Source organism: Loxodonta africana, chromosome 3, assembly GCF_030014295.1.
Source record: "Loxodonta africana isolate mLoxAfr1 chromosome 3, mLoxAfr1.hap2, whole genome shotgun sequence".
NCBI classification, from domain to species: Eukaryota; Metazoa; Chordata; class Mammalia; order Proboscidea; family Elephantidae; genus Loxodonta; species Loxodonta africana.
In genome coordinates, this window is record NC_087344.1 from 129,879,727 (window position 1) to 129,902,088 (window position 22,362).

A 22,362-nucleotide genomic window follows, 5' to 3' on the forward strand; every position below is an offset into this window, starting at 1 on the left:
GCTGCCATAACAGAAATACCACAAGTGGAAGGCTTTAACAAAGAGAAGTTTATTTTCTCACAGTAAAGTAGGCCAAAAGTCCAAATTCAGGGTATCAGCTCCAGGGGAAGGCTTTCTCTCTCTGTTGGCTTTCTTATCAATGTTCCACCAGACTAGGAGCTTCTCTGCACAGGGACTCGGGGTCCAAAAGATGCGCTGTGCTCCCAGCAGTGCTTTCTTGGTGGTATGAGGTCCCCAGCTCTGTGCTTCCTTCCCTTTCCATTTATCTCTTGTAAGATAAAAGGTGGTGCAGGCCACACCCCAGGGAAACTCCCTGGATCAGGAGTGTGACCTTGGTAAGGGTGTTATAATCCCACCCTAATCCTCCTTAACATAAAATTACATAAAAACATAAAATTACAGTCACAAAATGGAGGACAACCACACAATACTGGGGATCATGTATTGATACACACATTTTTGGGGGGACATAATCCAATCCATGACATACCACCCTTTGGCCCCCCAAAAATCACATCCACACACCATGTAAAACATATTCATCCCATCATATCATAGCAAAAGCCTTAACTCCAAGTTCAAAATCTAAAAATTCCTCTTCATCTGTGAAATCTAGAATACAAATTATCTTTTTCCAAAGATACAATGGCAGAACAGGCACAAGCTAGACATTAATAAGCTAGACATTTCCATTACAAATGGGACAAACTGGAGGAAAAGAAGGAATTACAGGCACCAAGCAAGTCAGTAGAACACATTACATTAGCTCTCAAGGCTTTGAAAATAATCCTCTGTTCTCTGAGACAATTTGCATAAGGGCCCTACCCTCCAGACTCTAGGCATTGGCCACACTCTCCAGGTTCTGGGTGGAGGCCCTTCAGCCCTGGGCTTCAGCTCTACTTTCCCAGCACACAGGGACAGCAGCTCTGCTCCCTCAGCTTTAGGCTCACCATTATCCTAGTCCATCTAAGTGGTGACTCCACCCTTTGAAACACCAGAGGCCACAGCTCCACCCTTTGAAACCCCAGAGGTCCTGGCCATACCTTTTGAGACTGAAGCAGGTCGGCTTCTTGTGTTCTTTGTCTGAGCTTCTGCTTCCCGGTTTCTTGGCCTCTCAGCTCTTTGAGCCTCATGCCCGTATCTGCCCTGCTGGGGCAAATGTTCCAAAGCTCTGTAGCTCAACCCCACTCCACCAGGAAGCCTCCTGCACACAGGCACTCAGTTCTCTTGCTCTGTGGGTTGGCTCCAATGCTGTCTGGCATTGGTCTCCTAGTTACGCAGCTGCCAGTCCTCTGCTGCTGTTTCTCACATCTGTGTCTTCTCTGATGTTAACAGTTCTCCTCACTTCCTTCAGAGTCTTCTATCCACTCACAGTTTCAAAACCACTTCCACATTTTGGGCATTTGTTAGAGATCCTCACCACCCTCACTAGCTGGACTCGTACCTCAGAGGTGATTGTTACACATTTCCTTACCCTGCCCTTCACCTATTTTCTCCCTTGAATCATCTTTCCTCCACTCCTCCTCATCTTGCATTTACTTTTCCCGTTCTTTTTTCCAGATATCTATTGCTACATAACTACATCCAAACTTAGTGGCTTAAAACAATGATTTTATTTTGCCCATGATTTGTGGGATCGGGAATTTGGTAAGGACTTGTCTAGATGCTTCCTCTTCAATCCACATGGAGTCAGCAGGGGCAGCAGGAGCTGGAGGATCCACTTAGATGGCTGCTTCCCTCACATATGTGGTGACTTGGGCTTGCTTGGCCTCTCTCTCTTTCTCTCTCTCTGCATGAATCTCTTCCTCCAAGGCCTGTCCACGTGGCCCAGGTTTTCACAGTATAGTGGTCTCAGAGTGGTCTCACCTCTTACTTAGTGGCTATGTTCCTACAGGCAAGAAATAGAAGCTGCCAGGCCATTTTTGGGCTATGCCTGAAACTAGCACAGCATTATTTCCACTACACTGTATAGATTATGGAAACCCTAGTGGCGTAGTGGTTAAGAGTTACAGCTGCTAACCAAGAGGTCGGCAGTCCAAATCCACCGGACTCTCCTTGGAAACTCTATGGGGCAGTTCTGCTCTGTCCTAAAGGGTCGCTGTGAGTCAGAATCGACTTGATAGAAACAAGACGAGTTTTTTCTGTATAGATCACAGCAATCACTCGTCTACCAAGATTTAACAGGAGAGGAAATAGACCCACCTCTCCTGGGTGGTGCAAATGGTTAAGTGCTTAGCTACTAACAGAAAAGTTGGCTGTTCAAATCCATCCATAGGCACCTATAAAGAAAGGCTTGGCAATCTACTTCTGAAATATCACGGCCGTTAAAAATGTTAGGGAGCATAGCTTTACTCTGAAACACATGGTGTGGTCATGAGTCAGGATAGACTTCATGGCAGTTGGTTTGGTTGTTTTTTTTTGTTTGTTTTTCTTGATGGAAGGAATGTCTATCATTAATCTGCCATACTCTTAGGTTCTGTTATTCTTGCAGTTTAGCATTTATATAGCTTTTTCAGAGAATTTCAGTTCCTGAAGTTTTGCTGATGAAAACTGAGGGTCACAACATACAGATTTATTTACACAACATACTTACCAACTAGTGTCAGGTGCTAGTGCTAACTAGTAGAAGGAGACAACTATTAATCAAACAACTATGTACTTAAATACTTACAAACTAAAATGAGCGCTATAAAGGGAAAGGACTGAGTGCTGATGAGCATGTAAAATAACAGAAATCTCATATGTGTAGGGGATTAAGGAAAGCTTCCCTGAGGAGATGACTTTTGATTTGAGACATGAGGGATGGGTAGGTGTTAACAACTAAGACTGGAGAGAGCATACCCAACTGAGGCAGCATATGAGCAAAGACCAAAGATGAGAGGGAGTTTAGTGTGTTTAGGAAAGCCAGAGAAAAGCCATGTGCTGTAACTGGAATGTGGGTGATATTGTTAACTTTGTTTTAAAGGTAAGGAAACTGAGGGTCAGCTCCTGGGTGACAGCCTGACACAAGGTTCAGTAACAGCTCCATCAAGTTGACTCCAACTCATGGAGACCCCATGTGTCAGAGTAGACTTGTACTCCGTAAGGTTTTCTCTTTTTTTAAATTGTGCTTTAAGTGAAAATTTACAAATCAAGTCAGTCTCTCATACAAAAATTTATGTACACCATGCCATGTACTTCTAGTTGGTCTCGCCCTAATGAGACAGCACATTCCTTCTGTCCACCCTGTATTCCCCGTGTCCATTCAGCCAGCTTCTATCCCCCTCTGCCTTCTCATCACCCCTCCAGACAATAGCTGCCCACATAGTCTCATGTATGCACTTAAGCCAAGAGGGACACTCCTCACCAGTATAATTTTCTATCTTATAGTCCAGTCCTATCCCTGTCTGAAGAGTTGGCTTTGGGAATGGTTCCAGTCTTGGCCTAACAGAAGGCCTGGGGACCGTGACCTCCAGAGTCCTTCTAGCCTCAGTCAGACCATTAAGTCTGGTCTTTTTACAAGAATTTGAGGTCTGCATCCCACTGCTCTTCTGTTCTATCAGGGATTCTCTATTGTGTTCCCTGCCAGGGCAATCATTAGTTGTAGCTGGACACCATCCAGTTCTTCTGGTCTCAGGCTGATGTAGTCTCTGATTTATGTGGCTTCACAGGATTTTCAATTGTTGCCTTTTTTGGAAGTAGATTGCCAGGCCGTTCTTCCAAGCTGCCTCTGGATGGACTTGAATCTCCAATCTGTCAGCAGTCAAGCGCATTAACCATTTGCACAACCCAGGCACTCAAGGCAAGGGCTCCACAAATGTGTATACTGCCTGAATGATGAGAGTTTGCCTATGATACACAACCTGCCCTCATGCCTCTCCTGCAGCCTTTCGCAAAGAGAAGTGTGTCCCCTGTAAACCTAATGACTTCTATGTGAGAGTCATCCAGATTCAGAGAAATAAGCATCAAAAACCACCCTAAGAGAACATCATCCTCAGAAAATATAAAACAGCCCACTGGCATTATAGATAAGAGTGTAGTTTAAATGTAAATCAAGGCTAACTCATGCCAAGATTATCTAATGCTTTGGAAATCATTCACACTATTATATCCATTAGTAAAAAATACAAATATTTCAATTTTGATGTGAAAGCTAGAGGAAAATAGTAATTTGTGTTATATATAGGTCACATAGTTAGCTACTTACTAAATATTCCAAAGAATATATTTAAACATCCCAGCCATCAAAAAAGTATATGTATCAATATAAAATGCTGCATAGATTATAATTTACTGGATTAAGGTATTTTATGCTTTTATTCTCTGGGTGTCAACTCTCTGTTCTTAAATTATTTTAATGTACTTACTATAATTGAAAAAAAAAAAATTAACCAGGCCATCTCCCAATTCAAAAGTGGGGGGAAAAAAAAAATAAGAAAAGCATTTAAAGAAAAAATTAAAAAATATATATAGAAATAAAAAAAGCAAGAAGATTGACTTGGAAAGCAATTTTATTTTTCTGTGAGACTACTGTGATAGGAACATCATTTTAGAGTGGAAAAGGCAGGAATATTATATAGAAAAATCAGAATTGTACTTTTATGGAAAATCCATGAGTTGCCACAGAAGACCATGCAATGCACCTTGAAGAAGAGATTTCAACTCTAATTTGCCTTTTGCCAAGAACTCTTTCTGACATCTTAATTAATTTTAGAAATTATCCTTTCAACGGGAACCTTCTTTTTGTGACTTGGCATAGCTTGAGACTTACAATATTGTCTGCCTCATCACAATAGAGTCCTTATTCTCACCAGGAAGTCGTTGACTGGTAAGGTGGAGATCAGGGTAAAAGACTGGGCATTGTCAGGAAAGACTGAATATATGTCAAAAAAAAAAAAAATTTTTTTTTTTTTTTGACAAGAGATGAAGAATTGGCTGTTAACATTTTGGCATATAGTCTCTGGGATTTTATATTACTGTATAATACTGTATTCTATATAATTTTACATTACTGAATAATATTTATTATAAGGACATGGTGAAACTACCATATACTCTTTAAAAGAATTATATTTTTTAACTTGAAAGGTTAGGTAGGAACTTTTTTTTTTTAGGTGGCAGTGAGTTTATGTTAATGAGGGAGGAACAACTTAGAACAGGAGCTGAAGATGGTTGCACAACTCAGACAATGTGATCAATGTCACCAAACGTGTGCATGTAGAAATTGCTGAATTGTTGTATGATTTGCTGTGTATTCTCAACAACGACAAAAACAAAATTAATGAAATTTTTTTCAAAGAATTATATTTTTCATTGCCTTTTGAAATTTAAAAACAATTTTATGTTATTTATTTATTTATATTTTTGCACTTTGCTTTTGGAAAGATTCATGGTTTGCTATAGCCCAAGAGGATAGTAACTGAAAAGCTTACAGTAGTAGCTAGTAACCTGAGATTATTTTTTTCTCCCTCCTGTTTTTTCTTTTATATAAGCACCAGAAGGAAATTAAATGCTTGATTAAATGAAACAAATTAGCTGAACACTAATGCTACTATGAGCAACGTTTGCACTACTAATTGTTTTTCGGGTGTTAGGACAGGTTCACACAGCCTGAAAGTGCAGCAGGTTTGGCCACAAATCGCGACAGGCAGTTTTAGTTCTAGATGTGATAGTAACGGGCAATCTGGAGGTGGAGGCCACGGGAGTATCATCAGAACACCCGACGATTAAATATTGCTAGCTCAGTGTGTGGAGCCTCGTTTTCATCCCTTTAGGGTGAAAATGGTGCTTCCAGCTTCATCTGCTTGGCTCTGCTTGGGGTAAGAGTCCTGTTGGGCTGAGCTAATCATATTTCTTGGAAGAGTTCACATAAATCTGATCTGGGAATTTCCAGAAATGACTATGTCCATTTTAACACATCCTGGAATCTAAAGAGATAGCATTTCCTCGTCACATTGTTCTAAAGCAGACACTCAATTAAATTCAAAGAGCACATGTCTGTTCTCATAGGAACAATTTGAGCAATTTTCACAGGAAACTGAACCCGTGACAAAGCACAGCTATTTCTTCAGAAGAGTAGGAGAGCTAAATCATTGTGGATAGTCAGCACCTCTATCTGTAGGGAAAACTGTTACGTAGTCAAAATTTATCTTAGAAATACTTCTATACACCCCCCCAACACACTGTTGGCAACTCCCATACTTGTGTTAAAGTCCCTGGGTAGCCCAAGCAGTTTGTGCTCTACTACTTACCAAAAGGTTGGCAGTTCAAATCCACCCACCAGTGCCGCAAAAGAAAGGCCTGGGCTTTGATTTCATGAAAATTATAGACAAGAAAACCCTATGGAGCAGCTCTACTCTATGACACATGGGTTGCCATGAGTCAAAATTGACTCCACAGTAGCAGGCTTGGTTTTTTGGTATCCCTGTGTTGCCTCTCAGCCCAGGCTTACCCTGCTCCCTTCCATAACCAAAATGTATTTGATCTCTGGTCCATTTTTCCAGATTCCTGCTAAATGTCTAATTAAAGCTAACATATTTATTATAGATAAGATCTTAGTAGATGAAAATAACTTTAATTAATTCAATACATTTTTACTGAATGATTAAGTATGCTAGTACTGTGGCTAATAATCTGATTAAGACATGAATTCTGTTATCATTTGTAATGCCAACAATTGGGAACAAGCAGAGGCCCTACAATTAGAGTGGTTAAATAAATCATGGTGCCTCCATGCCTGTGGGGCACTCTGTAGCCTTGACTTTGAATATAACATTTTCAGTATGATCTTGGTTTTACTTGAAAAACATGCATAGAACTAAGACTTAATGAAACATAGTAGTAATTAGTTATTTTTGAGAAATGGGATTACATGCAACTTCTATTTTCTTCTTCAAACTTTTATGTGTTTTCCAAATTTTCTTCAAGGAACATGTACTTGTGTTATAATCAGAAAACAAACAGTAACTATTACTTTTAAAATACAATTTCTCTGCAGAAGAGTTCTCAGTCTACTCCAGAAGATACTAGATTGAAAAAAAAAATTACTATGTTATGAAAAGTGTTATAATACAGATGTTGTTGTTGTGTACCATTGAATCAATTCTGACTTGTAGCTGCCCTATAGGACAGGGTAGAATTGCCCCATAGGTTTTCCAAGGCTGTAATCTTTATGCAAGCTGACTGCTACTTCTTTCTCCGATGGAGTGGCTGGTGGGTTTGAATCACCAACCTTTCGATTAGCATTGAGTGCTTAACCACTGCACCACCAGGGCTTCTTATGATACAGATAGTTACATACAAAGTTACAAGTTGTTACAAGAACTAGATTTAATATGCTATTGCCTCCATTGATTTTTTTGAAGTCTTCAATATTTTAAGGAAAGATACAGTTCACAGTTCTTTATTTAAAACCTTTGATGTCAGATATGTTTCAAAATTTAGACTTTTGGATTTTAGAAAGGTAATGTGCTGACTCCATTTGTTTACACAACACCCCAGTCTTACATGTATACAAGGCAGCAGCTATAAAAAAAAAGATTAAGTGAGATGAATGAGGACTACAAAACTTCACATCAATTTGGGCCACCAAATTCAATACCAATAATTGTGGCTTTTCAGAACCCTCTGGATTTCTGGCTAGAGGATGAGGGATTCTGGATTTGCGTGAGAAGTGGGGGGACAGAGTACCAGAGGCTGTGGAATGTGCATTGTTATCTATCCCTCAGCTCACTAGTTCATTAAGGCTAACACTTGCTTTTATTGTAAGAATCATAAAACCGATTTGAATTCATGTTACAGCATGTGATCATATTTGACCACAGATATGCACTTTATGAGTAAAAATGCTCCAATTCTGTGTCCTGAAGACAGATGTGCTTAGGAGGTTTGTGGCTGTTTTGAAGGAGAGAGAAGTGTTATCAGAAACATCCTTTCTAAATATTTTGAAAATGTCAAGAAAATACGTGGGTCTTCTAATTAGAAGTAGTATTAATTAACAAAAATGGGCTTTTCAGCACTTTTTTTAAAGTTTGTCTCTAGGCCAAACTTTTCCTAATCTCTCTTAGAAGAACACTGGAGGCTAAGTGGCCAAAAGGGTCTGGTTTCAGACCTTAGCGGTAAAAATGCTGAGTTTACTGATACACAGCCAGTTCAGGACGAATCATATGTGAGTGTGTCTGCATACACACACATATAATGTTTACGATGTATATTTCACACATATAGTATATAATGTATATTATATTTAATATATATTTCCATTCCTGTGATACAATGAATTTTGTGCAATGTCTGAACTAATATTGCATACCACTGAGAACAAGTAGCAATTTCCATGAAGTAACAGATAAACAGTTTTTGGGGAAAAAATCTTGCCAAGGATGATTCATCTGAAGTCAATCTTGACAGCTTTCCTGCTGAGGAGGCTGACAGATGAGCAGACTAGAACAAAGGTTAAATTCTTCAGTTCTAGGAAGCTGCGCTTGGTCTTTAAGGCTTGCTCCTTTGAACTCTGCTCATCTACCGTGATGAACCTTTTAATTTTCTCACAGGGATACAAGATCTTCCCCCAGTTACCCATATCATATAGATCTTTCGCCAGAAAAAAGAATTTCTCCATGGTTGCATAAACAATGCATTTAATGAAAGTTCATTTATTGATGCAAATTGACCATCAAGATATAAAGTGCACAATCATCCCTAAAAATAAAGGTTTAGCAATCATTATCACCTTCCCTCTCAGTGACCCTTTTACCAGAACTACCAATATTTAGAAAATTGGCTGATTTGTTCTCCCATATCCTTTTCAGGAGTCCCTGGGTGGTGAAAGTGGTTAACAAGCTTGGTTGCTAACCAAAAAGTTGGTGGTTTCAGCCCACCTCAGAAGGAAGGCCTGGTGATCTACTGCCAAGAAATCAGCCATTGAAAACCCTAAGGAGCACAATTCTACTTTGACGTATGTGGGGTCGCCATGGGTTGGAATCAACTCCAGAGAAACTGGGTTGGTTTTTATTTTATTCCTTTCAGCCTCTGGTTGGAGTCATAAAAGAAGACATATGGTTGTAACGCAACAGCAGGTGAGCAATTTAAGGGACACACGTACCTTATGAGTCACTGGGAGTTTGCTATTCTAAACATTTTCATCACTGTTTTCACATAATACCAAACCCTTCATTGCAACTGATACAGGTTACTGTGTACTAGCAATAGCACAAACAGGTCTTCAAAGAGTTTCTTTTTTAGTGTTAAATTTACCTTTTACTACCCTACTATAACTTCCTGAAAATATTTATTATCTGTTTAATTCCATATAATGCTGTGTAGGCTCCATAGCAAATAAATTAAGGATATTCGAGTCTTGTCATCTAGGACCTTACACTTTTGGACGATAACAACAGACAAAGAGAGACACACAAGCTATCCAATAAGCAGTTCATGAATTAAATAGTTAAAACAGTATATTAGGAACAAACAAGACGGCATAGTTAGCCCTTTAGTTTATTAGTGAAGAGACAATTATAGAAACATCCCACAGGGCAACTGCTGACAGTTTTTAAAAAGACTTAATTATTTAATTAAGACAGTGTTTCCTGAAGGGGGGCAAATCTTGGGAACCTTCATAATGATGGCTGCAAAACAACTAAAACCCTGGAGAAATATTCCAGGTCTTCTACTTTTTTAAATTCTCAAACCTTCTAAGAAATGGTATCAAAACTGTGTTGTTGCTGTTAGGTGCCGTCGAGTTGGTTCTGACTCATGGCAACCCTACGTACAACAGAACAAAAACACTGGCCGGTCCTGTGCCATCCTCAAAATAATTTCTATGTTTGAGCCCATTGCTGCAACCACCAGTGAGTGACATCACTAGGGGGGTGTGGAGGTATAGACCACACTGGGTAACACTGTCAGAGAGGGTGACACCAAAATGATGTCTATAAAAATATCCCTGTAGTTAGTTATAACAACAAAAACATTTTAAGTCCAGCTTATATGTACCAATATACCTACAAGGCTAAAACTCTGTGCTAATTTATTTTTTGAAGTTTCTAATGCACTCCAGTCAGAGCTGTCATTATTACCCAATTAAAATGACATTTTGAATCATGTGGTTTCATCTGCACATGCTACAAGCATGCGCTGTTGTTTTTGTTGCTGCCAGTGCTTTTATGGTCATTGATTTTGTCAAATTTTCTGGTGTTTTAGCTACAATATTGTGGTAATTAGTATTTGTGAATGTATATCAGTAGCTTTTTTGAGAATGACATAGTAATTGAAGGAAAAGAAGGAGCAATGTGCAAGAATTACGATTTACGAGTAACATTATTATGAAAATATTAATATTACTAATATTACAATAATATTAGTACTAAGGATTCTGTATGGTCTTGTATAGGAGGAGGTCCATGGGAGGGGGAATGACACCATGAGTTACTGCATTGGGTGACACCAACCCTAGTGATGCCACTGGCAGCCACTGTGTCAATCCATCTCATTGAGGGGCTTCCTCTTCTTCACCGACCCTTCACTTTACCAAGCATGATGCCCTTCTCCAGTGACTCATTCCTCCTGATAACATGTCCAAAGTACATGAGACGAAATCTCATAATCCTTGCTTCTACGCAGCATTCCAGCTGTACTTCTTCCAAGACAGGTTTGTGTGTTCTTCTGGCAGTCCATGTTATATTCAATATTCTTTGCCAATGCCATGATTCAAACGCATCAATTCCTCTTCAGTCTTCCTTATTCCTTGTCCAGCTTTCATATGCATATGAGGCAATTGAAAACACCATGGCTTGGTCAGGCACACCTTAGTCCTCAAGATGACCTGTTTGCTTTTCAACACTTTAAAGAGGTCTTTTGCAGCAGATTTGCCCAATGCAATACATCATTGATTTCTTGACTGTTGCTTCCATGGGTGTTGACTGTGGATTCGAGTAAAACGAAATCTTTTACAACTTCAGTATTTTCTCTGTTTATCATGATGTTGCTTATGCAGGTAACACAGCCTTGCCTGCTGAACGTGAAGAGGACTTGAAGCACTTACTGATGAAGATCACAGGCTGCAGTGTGGATTACATCTGTACATAAAGAAAATAAAAATCCTTACAATTGGACCAATAAGCAACACATATAAGAATCAAGGTCGAACAAATTCTTTCAGTTTTAAGTTTTACCTTGAGTCACACGTCACAATGAACAAAACCAAAAAACCAAACCCAGTGCCATCAAGTCAATTCCAACTTATCGCAACCCTATAGAGGAACTATTTATATTGAGAGAAGGGCCAGCATGCTCAAATGTATGTTGAACTCAAGCTGTGATGCTGCTCATTACTGTGGAAAATGAGTACTAACTCAGATATATCAACGGACACATTTTAACAGCATCAGTAGGACAATTAAGTCAATGAACTCTGAAAACAAATTATGATGAAGCCATGTTTATACAAGTATATCTGAATAGCTGGGGCTCAAGCTCTTATTTTATCTAGTTTGTTCAGGGCAAACTGAATTAACAAAAGATAAAGTGCTTATCTAGAAAAATCTGTGTCACTAGTGCCTTATTGACACAGCTGAAGCCTTCCAAAATCAACCCCTTTAGCTTGAAAAGCAAATTCTTTAGGCTAGAAATTATTCATGATTTGTTTTCTGCAAATTTCACATTTTAAGAGACATCTTCAAGAAAAACACGTAAGAAAGACACCTAACAACAAAGTGGCAGAAATGACCCTGCTGTCACTCTCGCTCTCTGGCACGTAAACATGGATCTGAGGTTCTTGCTGAGGGCTGACTTCAGCAGGCTGATTTTGATAGATATGTAACTTACTTTACCACAAAGCATAAAAAAATGTGGTTTTCTAGAGATAAGGATGAAAATCCAGTGGATTGAGAGCTGTCATCTGTGCTTTAGAATGTCAGAAATAAAATGCTCCTAAACAGATGAGATTCCCAAAGACAGCCTTATTATGAGAATGCCTGGCAGGGTTTTTAAATCACACACACACACACACAAAAAACCTACAAGATTGAAAGTTTTCCAAAAAATCAAAAGGCTTATGGAGAATTGTCCTGACAGAATTCAGCTCTTACAAGTCAATCTGAAGCTGAATAACACTCTTACAATCCAGAGAATTAGCATTAGAATCTGCAAAGCATTTTCCCTAAGTATTGGTTAGGATTTTATTATGGGGTTCTACAGTATTTCTGTCTCTAAAATCTCAGCCAGACCGTATATTTATTCATTCATTCAACCATCAAGTATCTACTGGATGCTGGCAATGGGGATACAAAATGAATATGCTATGGCTCCTGAACTTCTTGTGTCTGATGGGAAGGAACAAACACAGAGAATCTCAAAACCAAAAAACCAAAACTGTTGCCATTGAGTCGATTCTGACTCACAGCGACTCTATAGGACAGGGTAGAACTGCCCGATAGAGTTTCCAAGGAGCATCTGGTGGATTCCAGCTGCAGACCTTTTGGTTAGCAGGCGTAGTACTTAACCACTATGCCACCAGGGTTTCTGAGAGAATCTCAACGGTATGCAATAAACATATGATGATGTGGGGGAAAACATTCACCACTACTTGGGGGAACATCATCAAAAGGAACAAATAGAAGAGTGGTCCAGACGATGGGAATGGCATTTACAAAGGCACGGAGGCGTGAAAAAGAAAGCCACTTTGGTGTACGGCAAAACAATTCAGAGAGCAGATGGGATGAAAAGATAGATAGTCAGATTACCAGGGTCCTTGAATTTTGGGGTTTGGATTTTATTCTGAAGCTAATGTAGAAGAAATCTTTGAAAAATGTTAAACACAGAAAGGAAATGATCAGATTACATTTAAGGACAACACTATGGGTAGTACGATATTGTGTCCCTAAAACAATTGGATATTTAGTAGGTTGAAGTAGGTTGTGAGAAAAAATATATCTATGTATGGGGGAGGGGCACAGGCCTATATTAACCTCTTTCAAATGAGCGGCTGGGTATTTTTCTGAGTAGTTACTGCCCTTATAAGTAGATAGAGAAGGCTTTACTGTCAGAGACCATCTGGGTATTATTGAGAGAGTGCTTGAGCACCTGTGGCCATTGCCTTTCAATCAAATGCATGTCATGTGGGGTTCATCAAGCTCTGCCTGCAATAGCTAATGCAGTCCAGAAGAAGGACTATAGACAATAAGAACCGTCTGCACTTTCACGGGTGCTATTAAAGAACCCATCAAGAAAGCAATTTAATACAACTCATATTCCTTTATATTGTTCGAATTGAGGCTGCATCAAATGGCAACTTCTGCTACAATTGTTCTGTTCATCAGCAATCTTCCTTTAATGTAAGCAGCGTTCTTCTTCTTTTAACACAATCTTGTTTTTCCAAATAAAATGCTTTTTCCTTATTTTTTAAAATGAAAATGTATCTATTTAATTTCTTGAACTGGTAGCACTTTCAATGGTTTAAACATAAAAAAGTATTAAAAAAGCATACAGCCACATCTCCTTTTCACCCCCGTCTATAAACTGCTGAGTTCCTATCTCCCCAAAACAGGTAACCGACATTATTAGTTTCTCATTTATGTTTCCCAAGATTTTTAATGCATGTATAAGCCAATTCAAGTATAGATTGTCTTGCCTCCTTGTATTACCCCGCTTGTGGCACAGTATTTGGGTATCCTTTTCTCCCCACCTACAAATGAATCTTGGAGATCTTTCCACATAAATACCTAAAGAGCTTTCCTATCCATTTCTACAGCTGCACAGTATGCTATTGTTGCATCATACATCCTTAATGTTGAAACTGAGAAGATCGAAACTGCCCTTTATCATTCTTTAACAGGACCTGTAGAAATATAGTAACAGGATTTGAGTCCTAGAAACTGATGGATGGTATTTCTGACAAGGTTAGATGTAAAGTAGAATTATATCATATTCTGATGATTACACATATATTTATATTTGGAAAAGTATCAAAACTCAAGCAATACGCTTCGTGTATATTCATTAACCACTCTTGTTTTTTACTGTCGAGTCGATTCTATTTCAGCTTTTTTAATCAAATATTATAGTAGTCCCGATATGAAGATACTGATTGTATTTGCAGATGTGAATTACATTAACAAAGACATACAGCTCTGAAATGTATGTTTTTCATGTCATTGCTTATAAACAACAGTCAGCTTACACCTGGCTATTATACCAGGCATGTTATGCAGGCTGTGATAAACAGGTTTAGCTTACGTTTAGGTTCTGAGAAGAGTATTTGGGTAGAAGGAGAGTATTTAGTGATCTGTATGAATAAAGTTCAAATGGTTACTCAGTTAAGAAAAGGGAAAGAACTGAGAATAAGGGGAGAAAAAAGAGTATGGTCACAAAATACTTCTGAACAACTTCATTGAAAGAAAAATAGTAGGCTGTGTGCTATTCCAGCAGTCTGAACCAGCACTGCCTAAAGAAAGAGAAGACAGAGGAGAGAGGTAGAGTGAAGGTAGCTCAATAGAACATTGTGTCCTCAAATATGACTAGAATTGGATTCAGGGATAAGGGAGAAAGAATCAAAGATGGCACCAGGGTTTCAGTCTGGGTGACTGGGTAGAAAAGTAACACTGCTGGCTGAGATGGTGTGAAGGATATTTGGTATGGGATAAGAGTTTATTTGAATATGCATTATGTTTTGGAGAGTAGTGAGACATCTAGGCAGACATTTAACAGAGAGGTTGGAGGGAAGAAAGAGACGTGGGATACATTTCAAGGAGTATTTATGTAGAAAGTAGAAAGAAAGGGGGGAAAAAAAACAAGAACAGAATGATGAAGACCACTCACACTTTGGGGATGGAAGGAGAAAGATGAGCCACTGAAGGAGAGAGAGGATTGTCAGTGAGAGAGGAGGTGAACCAAGGTAGTGATGGTTATGGAAACTAAGAGAGGAGGGTGTCGTCAACAATGTCTAATTCTGGAAGAAACATAAACAAAGATATGGACCGCCAAATAGTACTTTAGGAGACAGAGGTCAGATTTTAAGACATTAAGTAGTGAATTGAAGAGAAACAAATCTTGTTATCTTTGAGTTGATTCCGACTTCTAGCAACCCTATAAGATAGAGTAGAACTGCCCCACAGAGTTCCCAAGGAGTGGCTAGTGGATTTGAACTGCTGACCTTTTCGTTAGCAGCTCAGCTCTTAACCACTGTGCCACCATGGCTCTGAGTTGAAGAACAAAAAAGTAAAACCAAGAAATACCTTATATTGACAATTTTTTGAGATGACTGTGGAGTGAAGAAGAAAGACAGGATAATGATGTTGTTCCATATTTATATTCCACTTTAGAGTAACAGAGTGTTTCCACATACATTATCTCATTTGATGATGTCTCAAGGGAGTAGTCTAGTAGGTGGATAAGTAAAGAAAACTGGAGTGAAGAGGGAATAATTGAAAATGCAAATATAAAATGAAGTAATGGATAGAGTTAGTTTCCTAAGGAGGTGGAAGAGGAAAGAATTTAGCACTGAGAAAAAGTACAGATACTTCTAACTTTGAGATAGAAAAGAAGAGTGAGTTCACAAAAAGACAGGAATATTTTGAGATCAAGATAGCTTAGAATGATTCAAGACTAAGGGCCTGAAAGCAATCAAGGCAACCTTGAATTGCGGGCCAAACTGACAGGTGAAATGTGAAACAAGTGGCAAATTTATGATTTTTTTTAATGATGTTAGCACAAAAAGTTGAAACACTGACTCTTTACCTAATCGCAAGCTCTCCAGGTCTCTAATACCATACAGTAGTCCTCCCACTAACGTAATGATGAGTGGTCATCAAAGCACTGGAGTCAAGAGCAAGCGGTCCAATGTCTGTAAGTACCTGGCAAAGACTTTCACAGAAGTATACTCTCTGTGCAATTCAATTTAAAAATCAGCTTTGAGTCCCCATCCCCACCCCCACCGTATAGGAATGCATTAGAATGATGCATTCCAACAGGAAAGACATCCTTCAGTTTTTCAAACTACAGAGATGTCAGTCTGTGGTTGGCCTGTGGTCACTCTCTTCAGAGAGTTCTGCTTTCTCTAAGATAGTACTCAAAGTGTTTATAAAGTTCTTTCTTTAAAGTATGCATGTTAAGTAATAAACCTATTTGTATTCTATGTGCTAACACAATTGGGGGACAAGTATGATAAGTCTCCCTTCTTGGCTCAGCAGTTGATGTGACATGTTCCCTTAGGCCTCATGATGTCTCAGCCAGACATTCTGAGCCTCGAGTCTCTTGGCTGTTTGAACTGTCTCTACTATTAAAATATTAATTTCTCTATCACATCTCATAGAAAGTAGAGGTTTCCATCTTTGCTTGTCTAATATGCCTCCTTCCATTGTAAAACCCCAGGCCAATGACGGGGTGGACAATGTGCTCTTGCTTGAACCAATCATATTTATTGCCCCACTTTCCTGGCTTTTGGTGATAGGTTTAGGGTGGAATATGTGACCATGTTGATCCAATGCAACTCATTTCTAGGTTCCCAGGATTGTTTACAGGCTGAAGCCAAAGAAGAAAAAATCCCTTTTCTTTGCTGGCAGAAGAGCTGCTGAGACTAGATGAAGTTGCCAGAAGCCATGTTCCCCATGACATGGAGAAACCTGATCTGCAAAGAGATCCAGAATCGTGAGTCAGAAATGTAGCGCGAGCCCTAAAACAGTCCCTGCCAATGGATCCTGATATCTTCAGGACCAGCTCCCCACATCTTGTATTTGGGTTACACCAGCCAACAAATTCTTCTTTTGGGATTCTGTCATTTGCAACCCAAATTGGCCCAACTAGTACACAGAAATGCCTTATATTTATAAGGTACTTAATAAATATATATTGATTACCTGGTTGATGTAATGTCAGTGCCTTTTTCTGTACCTTTTGCTTCTGCACTTTCTTTGTGCTCTATGCTCTCATTCTCAATAAGGCCTAGTCGAAACTAAGGCTGAAATTTGCCAGTAATAACTGGGTCCCCTAGCTACCCTCCTGACACTGGTCTTGGCCTTTTAATGTCTGTGTTTCATTCAGTTTCCTAATTTGTAAAATATGGCCAATAATAATAGCAGCTACTTATTGAGCATCTACTGTATTCCAGGTACTGGTCTAAAGATTAACATACATTATTCTAATCCTTACTGCAACTTTGTAAGGCATGTGTAATGATTTCTATTTTATAAATGAGGAAACTGAAATGCAATGAGGTTAAATGAATAGATCAAGATCATACAGCTTCAGTAAACCACCCCCCCAAAAAAACACCAAACCCATTGCTGACCAGTGGCTTCTGACTCATAGAGGCCCGATAGGATAGGGTAGAACTGTCCCATAGAGTTTCCAAGGAGCGGCTGGTGGATTTGAAATGCTGACCTTTTGATTAGTAGCCATAGCTCTTAACCACTAAGCCACCAGGGCTCCCAGAATTCAAATTCAAACCCAAGTTTGTCTGATACAAAACCTGCACTCTATTATCCTATGACTCCCTACTTATTTCAAAAAGCTTACATGTGTGTAATAAGATAATGCAGGTAAAATTGCTCCAAAAATAGAAAATCATTCTCCGGCTGGCAAAAAAAAAGTGAAAATGGGACCAAATTTTAAGGAAAATTTGGGTGGAGAACTTTTTACACCAATTATGGCATTAGAAACAATAATTATAAAAAAATAAATGCTCAATTTCACATAAACGAGAAATTTTATGACAAGGAAACTGCAGCCAAGATTTTGTTCTATTTCCAAAGCCTCAATAAACTCAGAAGGGCGTAAGTGAAATGTCATGGAGCTAAGTTACAAAGAAAAAAATCTTACCCCTCATTTTCCTCATTGGACCATTGATACCCAGGACCTGGTGTTTCCTTCATTGCCCTGTTGAACTGTGCTTAAAAATATGAACATTTTGACTTATAGATCTCAATGGTAAAACCAGTAGTGTCTGAAATGAACAAACACATATAGCCATGATAATGGCTATGTATCAGTCTTAGAAGAAATATAACCAGAATGTTCTTTAGAAGTAAGAATGGGTACAATTCAACTTGTTTACTTTGGATACATCATCAGGAAAGACCAATCACTAGAAAAGGACATCATGTTTGGTAAAGTAGAAAGCCAAGGAAAATAAGGGAAACCCTTGATGAGATGGATTGGCACAATAGCCCCAACAGATTCAAACATACCAGTGATCATGAAGATGGCACACGACTGGGCAACATTTTGTTCTGTTATATATGAGGTTACTATGAGTCCACAACTATTTACTTACCATTAAAATATATGCAAACTTTATTTAATTTTTTTTGTAAGTATAACTGAAAAAGGACAAGACCAAGTCTATGTGTTAAATGCCATCTTGTAGTAAAAATGTGCTCTCCAGGCTGTAATTAGTTTCAAACAACTTCAAAAAAAACCACATTATGAACTATCTGTTATATGTCTATTTTCTTCATTAGAATGTAAGCACTTTGGGTATAGAAATTGGGTCTTATCCTTTTTTTTTTTTAAATCCCTAGAATCTAGTATAGAAAGAATGACACATAGTATCCATGGCTGCATTATGACTTTCATGGATTCTAGCAACATTTACCTTCATGGGCCCCTTCCTTCATAAAAAAGAATACTAAAAATTATATTTTATGTCTGTGTTGGTATAAAAGTAATATATTTACATTATATATTAAAACTTTTTTTCAACTAAAATTTCGCTTTTTTCTTCTGATTTTAAAAGAAAACACTTTCATGGACCCCTAAAATTAGTGTTATGAGCCTTAGGCACTATACCTATGCTGTGGTACCTAATGGATAAGTCAGCCCTAGATACATGTTAAATACATTTTTTGTTGAGTGAATGAATGAAATGATTTAAAGTTAACATTTACCTGGTAGTAATGATTCTTAGAGCTGCTATTTTGGAGTAACTTTCTCCTTAAAATATTTTTCACAAGCAAGTAATTAATAAAATCATCTCAAAATACTAATACTTATTTAATCTGGAGCCAACTAGTGAAATGTACTACTGTAAACAAAATTAAAACCCAAGAGCAACGTAGAAGAAGCCTGTCATAGTAGCAAAATAAATATTTTAAAATAATATCAGAGGTTGTTGTAAAATACTGAACAAATACAGCATACCTGTTAAACAGTGAAATTTAAATATTTTCTTTTTAAACTTTGACGTTCCATGAGGGTCAGTTCATGAGGTATATACTTAAAAAAAAAGTGGGTTTATAGTTGGAGCCACATGGTTATTGAGTATAATTTGGTTAAAGTGTGCCCAGGACACTGAACCTGATTCCTTTCACAACATTACTTTTGGAACTCAGCATTTCTCTACCGTTGCTTCCAGAAACATCTTTTTAAAATGGAAAATTGATTGATGAAATGTTAGGCGTGAATAAATGCTAACACATATAATAAATTAAAACATCGTCGTCATTTTATAAGAAAGGTTTATTGGCTAACTCTGCTGTTTCTTCTAGAAACTCAAAACTCTAGTGTTTAATTTACAGAATAAAACATGGAAATCAATCATGCAGTCTATAGCATGGTAAAAATGATTTTCAAGATTGAGTTTTGGGAGGCAACCATCCTGACTTAAAACGTAGAATGTCATATCTAAGCAGTTCTTTACATTGCAAAATGTACTGAACGATGTTCAAAATATAAGAAAGCACCTTTGTGTTGTCTAGACAGGGTTATGTGCAAATTAATATCTGGATAGTAATTCAGATTCATCTTCCCAAAAAGGATATCATACATATAAAGTAGTACTAATATTTATGGGGTGGGCATTTACCAGAACAGCTCTTAAAGGCTACATAATAAAATTGCATTAAAGCTGCCTAAATTAATTAACCATAGATACCAAAATGGATTCAGCTAATGGATTCTGTTTCCCCAGAGAGCGTCCTCCCTTAGTTAAAAAAAAAAAAAAAAAAAGCAAAAACCACACTTTTCCTCCTCTTCTTCACAACATCTGGCCACCTGACCAAGAGCGAGATGGGGACGCGGACTGGTCTGCACAGAGCTGTCTGTGTCACCCCTGAGGCAGCAGAAGGGAAAGGTCATCATCTAGTGATCCGACACTCTTGCTTCTCCTCTCCAAGGGCAAATAGGCTGCCTCAGCAGCTGTCACATCCTGCTGCCCTCGAAACTGGAAACTAGAGTTTCAAACTCCTTATCTCCTGCATTGCATTACCAAACAGCAGTTCAGCCACGCCTGTGTAAATGTCTGTTTTATAGGACAGCGAAGGCTGTGAGAGGGTGGTAGATTGGGGAACAGTTGTGTTTGGGAGGGGAGCACTACCTGGTTCTGCTGTCTATTGGATGGTTCTGGAGATGAAACAACCATGGAGGAGGAAGGGGAGGACACACAAAGTCATTTGGCCCATCTCATGCTAGCAGGCAGAATCACAACCCTGTGCATGGCTGAACCAATAACAGCTCTTTTAACAAGACTACTAGCTATCCAAAGGCACAAAATGAGGAGTTTCAAAAGTTATTCACAAATCTCAGTTATGCCATTTGCTTTTCAGACAGGTCCCTTGTTTTCTCACATTTCCTATATGATGTCCTGCTTTGGCCACTGTACTGCTCATTAGCAGTTCCAGTAGAGGGCAGGCAGGGAAAGGAGAGGAGTCATATATTACAGCAGATGAGCTCCTGTCTTCTGAACATGTTAAGGCAAATTTTCCGGATTACTTAGAGTAACAAAGGTCTGTCTGTTCACATGTTTTTCTGTCTACCTGTCTGTATGTGGTGTTTCTAGTTTTTAGGGTCTCCTCTTTCTCAAAATATTTACAGTCTGGTTTGAAGAGGCAAAATGAAGAGGCATGAAATAATGAGAAACCCATGCTGCAAAGCCATCCCAAGCTCTTCCAAGTAAAGTCATGGGTGTCCAGAGAAGAAACACAGATCTTTGTGCCAGAACTGGTGACAGCATTTGTAGATTAATAATGTAAACTGAGGTACATAATCAGTGCAGAGAGACTAAATTTTGGGCAAAATGTAATTGTGGAAAATTTTTGAACAGGCTCAGGTGTCACACTCACAAAGAAGACATAAAGGTACCCTGTTAGAATGTGGTTTGTGTGGGACAGTTCTCATCAGATCTCAACACCAGGCGTTTGGGGTGATCAGACAGAGTGAAAGCACTGGGAAATCCAGGATTGGTCGGCATTTCAGAGGAAAAATATTCAGTATCTTTCTACATCTTTCATTAAGGCCTGTGTGACAATGTCATGAGCAACTCACTACCGGGAGGTCTTCATCAGATAAACAGGGCTGCTAAATTCATAGCCAAGGAATGTGGGCTGGAGAGACACTCCCAGCCACAGCTGCTACCTGAACACCCAGGACTGGCTTGGAACCAAGGAGACATGCTGAAACTAGGAGCCTCAGCGACGAATGGCAATGTTAGAGCCGCTTAATCCTGAAATAAAAAGTAATTGCTTCTGGCTTAAAGAATAAAGGAAAAACAAGATCAGCCTTGGCTGAATTAATTTTTAAAAAAACCATGCTGTAGACTAGGTTCTGAAATTCGCTTGGTATTTGAAAATGTGAGGAAATGGATGTTTTCTGTCAGTATAATTTAAAACCATCCAGGAGTAGTGATATATAAGACACTTGAATGCAAATGCATTTTGATTAACATGATTAAATGAAATGTGTTTTCTTGTAGCTATAAGGTATGACATCTAAAATTTAACTTATTCTGAATATAATTTTAGAAAAGTCAGTCTTCAAAATAGCTGTTGCTTTTTATTTTGAAGCGTTTTCTGCCGAAAAGTCTCAGCCAAAACTATTAGGGCTCCTTTTCTGCACCAACGAAACTGCAAATGGAAAAATATGGAAGAAGGGGGAGGCGAAAGACATTCCAATGCTTCTAATGCATTCCTGCGATGGAATTATCTTGTCTACAGAAAAAAAATTCATAAAGCAATAGCAGCAAGTTTAAATTACTGTTAGAAGGCTCTGAAGATGATTTAATCCATAACTGAAATAAGTGATATTTGTGTTTTTACTTTCTTACCTCTCCAGGGACTGCAGAATGACAGATGTCAGTGGAAGCTCTGTAAATACAGTCTCCACTTTCCTTGAGAGCTAGGAAGCTGTGACAGAGTAAAAAGAACAAAAATAAGAACAAATAAACCTTGCCTTTCAGGTTCCCATTTTTTAATTGTATGTAATAACTTAAAATAGTGGTGAAGGGCTCATAATGATGCAGAGAAAACTAATTAAAATATATGTTATTTCCTAGAACTCAGGTTGCTTTGGTTCCTTTTAGGCTGAATCATATAAAATTGCCTACACAAATAGCAATTTCACATGGTTCAACATAATACCATAAGCCCTCACTCAGAGGTCCGGCATCAAGTAATA

General features: G+C 38.5%; 1 protein-coding gene and 1 long non-coding RNA gene across 3 annotated transcripts in view; both read right to left on the bottom strand.

Annotated features, from left to right (window-relative positions):
• The window catches only part of DDAH1 (dimethylarginine dimethylaminohydrolase 1), a 175,144-nt gene extending 172,633 nt beyond the window's left edge, over positions 1-2,511 (bottom strand). For both annotated transcript variants that reach the window (XM_064282183.1, XM_064282182.1), the window contains exon 1: positions 1,044-2,511. The gene's annotated coding sequence lies outside the window, so the exon portion shown is untranslated. The remainder of the gene's footprint in view (positions 1-1,043) is intronic.
• A 3,227-nt stretch (positions 2,512-5,738) lies between these two features.
• The window catches only part of LOC104846007 (uncharacterized), a 126,043-nt gene continuing 109,419 nt past the window's right edge, over positions 5,739-22,362 (bottom strand). The window contains exons 4-5 of the long non-coding RNA XR_010321430.1: positions 22,013-22,091; positions 5,739-11,057 (exon numbers count right to left, since the gene is read on the bottom strand). This is a non-coding gene — a long non-coding RNA (uncharacterized LOC104846007). The remainder of the gene's footprint in view (positions 11,058-22,012; positions 22,092-22,362) is intronic.